The following is a 4,485-nucleotide window of genomic DNA, read 5'->3' on the forward strand; positions in this document are numbered from 1 at the left end:
GAGACGGAGTAGAAAAGTACCCTCGACGGGACCTAGGAATATTGTTACCATGCCAGAGAGATTCCGACAAATTCTTATTCAGAAGGGGCAGTGATATGGTAGTTTCATTTCCTACACCACGACCCTATCATGTCATGAAATAGAAGGGCACCCAAAATGGTTGGAAGAGTTGAATAGGAGAATAACTATGACCATCGCCATTGGAAAATCCTCCAAGGAATCGAAAGATTTGTTTGATAGTATGGACGATTGGCTACGAAGGGATCGTTTCGTATTTGTAGGTTGGTCCGGTCTATTACTTTTCCCCACCGCTTATTTCTCCCTAGGCGGTTGGTTCACCGGCACAACCTTCGTCACCTCGTGGTATACTCATGGATTAGCTAGTTCCTACTTGGAAGGTTGCAATTTTCTGACTGCCGCAGTTTCCACCCCTGCAAATAGTCTCGCTCATTCCTTGCTTCTACTGTGGGGTCCGGAAGCACAGGGAGACTTCACCCGTTGGTGCCAATTAGGGGGTCTATGGACCTTTGTTGCTCTTCACGGTTCCTTCGCTTTGATAGGTTTCATGTTACGTCAATTCGAACTTGCTAGGTCCGTACAATTACGTCCCCATAATGCAATAGCGTTCTCTGCTCCCATTGCTGTTTCTGTTTCTGTATTCCTAATCTACCCGTTAGGGCAATCCGGTTGGTTTTTTGCACCCAGCTTCGGTGTAGCAGCTATCTCTCGATTCATTCTCTTTTTCCAGGGTTTTCACAACTGGACGTTGAACCCGTTTCATATGATGGGAGTCGCCGGAGTCCTTGGTGCTGCTCTTTCGTGTGCCATTCATGGCGCCACGGTGGAAAACACCTTATTTGAAGACGGTGATGGCGCAAATACATTCCGTGCTTTTAACCCAACTCAATCCGAAGAGACCTATTCAATGGTTACCGCTAATCGTTTCTGGTCCCAAATATTCGGTGTCGCTTTCTCCAACAAACGTTGGTTGCATTTCTTTATGTTATTCGTGCCAGTAACTGGATTATGGATGAGTGCTATCGGAGTAGTTGGTCTCGCTTTGAATTCGCGTGCTTATGACTTCGTTTCCCAAGAAATTCGTGCGGCGGAAGATCCTGAGTTTGAAACTTTCTACACAAAGAACATTCTGTCGAATGAGGGTATTCGTGCCTGGATGGCAGCTCAGGATCAGCCTCATGAAAACCTTGTATTCCCCGAGGAGGTCTTACCCCGTGGAAACGCTCTTTAACGAAACTCTGTCTCTGGGTGGTCGCGATCAGGAAACCACAGGTTTCGCTTGGTGGGCCGGTAACGCTCGACTGATCAATCTGTCTGGTAAATTACTCGGTGCCCATGTAGCTCATGCTGGCTTGATCGTGTTTCGGGCTGGAGCCATGAATTTGTTTGAAGTGGCTCACTTCGTTCCGGAGAAGCCTATGTATGAACAGGGGTTAATTCTACTTCCCCACCTAGCTACCCTAGGTTGGGGAGTGGGTCCCGGTGGGGAAGTCGTCGATACCTTTCCCTATTTTGTTTCTGGAGTCCTTCATTTGATATCTTCCGCGGTTCTAGGGTTCGGGGGTATTTATCACGCTCTCATTGGCCCCGAGACTTCAGAAGAGTCCTTCCCATTTTTCGGCTATATATGGAAGGACAAAAATAAGATGACTACTATATTGGGTATTCATCTAATCTTGTTAGGAGCCGGCGCCTTCCTCCTAGTATTCAAAGCGTTATATTTCGGAGGCTTGTATGACACATGGGCCCCGGGAGGTGGGGATGTACGGAAGATTACGAATCTCACTTTAAGCCCGAGTGTCATATTTGGTTACTTACTCAAATCCCCCTTTGGTGGAGAGGGTTGGATTGTAAGTGTCGATAACCTAGAAGATATTATTGGGGGACATGTCTGGCTGGGATCCATCTGTATCTCCGGGGGGATCTGGCACATATTGACCAAACCATTTGCTTGGGCCCGTCGCGCTTTTGTGTGGTCCGGAGAGGCTTACCCGTCCTATAGCTTAGGAGCACTTGCTATTTTTGGTTTTACTGCTTGTTGTTTCGTTCGGTTCAATAACACGGCATATCCTAGTGAATTCTATGGTCCTACCGGTCCAGAGGCTTCTCAAGCTCAAGCTTTTACTTTTCTTGTCAGGGACCAGCGTCTCGGCGCCAACATAGGTTCCGCTCAAGGACCTACTGGTTTGGGTAAATACCTGATGCGTTCCCCCACGGGAGAAATCATATTTGGAGGCGAAACAATGCGTTTCTGGGACCTTCGTGCTCCTTGGTTGGAGCCACTGAGAGGCCCCAACGGTTTGGATTTGAGTAAGTTGAAAAGAGATATACAACCCTGGCAGGAGCGACGCTCCGCGGAGTATATGACTCATGCACCTCTGGGTTCCTTAAATTCCGTAGGTGGAGTAGCTACTGAGATAAATGCCGTGAACTATGTATCTCCCCGAAGTTGGTTGGCTACTTCCCATTTCGTTCTAGGATTTTTCTTTTTTGTGGGTCATTTATGGCATGCGGGAAGAGCCCGTGCGGCGGCAGCCGGGTTTGAGAAGGGAATTGACCGTGATACCGAACCCGTTCTTTCCATGACACCATTAAATTAGGACAAATTGCTGAGATATTAATGGAAAGTTATTACTTGGTAGTATTAGTACCTACCATACCAGACAAATTTCCATTTTCTACTGGTGGTTCTTTGCGGAACCGGGACACAGCTCATACATAAACTAACCCCCCAGTGGGGTTAGTTCGATACGTCGGTATATACCCAGCAGTAACCTTTACCTCGCGGATGAGGGAAGGGCGAGGTGTAACTCACTGTTCATTTCTATAGGGTTCCGGGAAACCACAAGTTTCGGTAGCATTTGCACTTATGTCTACAAATCACCCCCCTGGAGGGGGTGATTTGGCGATGACGACTCATCTCCGTAAGCTAATTTGAAGCTAATTTGAATCCTCACCAGTTGTATCTGGTGGAACGTACCCATCCCGCAAATGGGTGGGTAATTGACCTTTGATCATCCCGATAAGTCAATCGATAGAACTGGTATTTTAAATACCTCTAGTTAACATCAGATCTCTCATATTTGTTTGTTTCCTATCCCTCGAACCCTGATAGGGAAAGTATTGACACGGGACCTGGGCCTGGAGATGCGGCGCATGAACCGGGGCGGAGGAGGAATACCCCCAGACTGCTTCAGAAGATTCCTCTCATCTATCATTATTAAGAATAGGCTCCCCTCGGGGACATTGGCATTTTTTGGGAAATACTAGGTGGTTCTTTTAGACCACCGATAGACCACTAATACCCCCTCCCGTCGGGTCCGGTACTGAATCAATTGAGGAGAGAGAGGGATTCGAACCCTCGATAGCGTTTCAGCACTATGCCAGTTTTCAAGACTGGAGCCATAAACCACTCGACCACCTCTCCTAGAAAGCTCTTCTCCAATTCTTCGGAGATCTTGTCGATCTTGATACACATGTATTGTATCGAGATTCACCCCTATTACGAAAGATATGAGATGATGGTTTCGTATGATTTACTATGAAATCAATATAGGGATCATTCCAAATAATCAAATTCTTACTCCTACTTGATGGATTATCAAGAGATTCGAAAGAGACATTGGATTCCGGGGTACTGAACTAGAAGGATTCTTGTTCCGTCCAAAATCCTCGGTCTCGGTATGGTGTAAGTCCCACCGGATGGGGATCAGATGGTACAAATCCTCTACTTCTGATACGTCGAGAGTCCTAACTACGACTATTGCTTTCCAATTGGCTTTATTCACATTAATCGCCATTTCATTCCTACTAGTAATTGGTGTACCTGTCGTGCTTGCTTCCCCCAATGGTTGGTCAAGCAACAAAAATGTCGTCTTTTCAGGGGCTTCCTTATGGATCGGATTAGTTTTCCTAGTGGGTATACTTAATTCCTTCATATCCCAGAGATTCAATGTATCGGTAATTCTGGCCCCCTCCTCACGATTCATAATGGCGAGTGGGGAGAGAGAATCAATAATAATTACGGTCTACGGAATCGACACTTCCTCCTCGGGGGGGGGGGGGCTCTCCGTCCACGAGGGAAAATCCCGAGACGAGGTGGATGGATTAGGTGTGTTGACTAGAGGAGTTACCACATATATAGTTATTCAATATAGAACGGGGTGGCATATCACGCGGATATAGTTGAATGGTAAAATATCTCCTTGCCAAGGAGAGGACGCGGGTTCGATTCCCGCTATCCGCCGACCCGACTTTCTTGCCCCGCTTCCACCCCCGGCAGTAGCCCCCGGGATAGTTCAGACCGGTGGAGAGAATATTTTTGAGCTTCAGGAGTGAGATATTCCCAATTGAGGAAGTCATAACCGAGTGATTTGAGGCGTAGATTTCCAATCTGGGTTTTCCCTCGAGGGGAAACAGAACATTGAATGAACCAAAAGCAATGGAGAAGCCTATATACTTACTGAT

General features: G+C 47.0%; 2 non-coding genes across 2 annotated transcripts; one reads left to right on the forward strand and one right to left on the reverse strand.

Annotated features, from left to right (window-relative positions):
• Positions 1-3,356: 3,356 nt before the first annotated feature.
• TRNAS-UGA (transfer RNA serine (anticodon UGA)) lies at positions 3,357-3,445 on the reverse strand. The gene has a single exon. It is a non-coding gene; the product is annotated as a tRNA-Ser (tRNA).
• A 748-nt stretch (positions 3,446-4,193) lies between these two features.
• On the forward strand, positions 4,194-4,264 carry TRNAG-GCC (transfer RNA glycine (anticodon GCC)). Its single transcript has one exon. It is a non-coding gene; the product is annotated as a tRNA-Gly (tRNA).
• The last annotated feature ends 221 nt before the right edge of the window (positions 4,265-4,485 follow it).

This window comes from Dipteris shenzhenensis, unplaced genomic scaffold (assembly GCF_047967505.1).
Source record: "Dipteris shenzhenensis isolate YYH24624 ecotype China unplaced genomic scaffold, Dip_SZ_1.0 scaf0287, whole genome shotgun sequence".
Lineage (NCBI taxonomy): Eukaryota > Viridiplantae > Streptophyta > Polypodiopsida > Gleicheniales > Dipteridaceae > Dipteris > Dipteris shenzhenensis.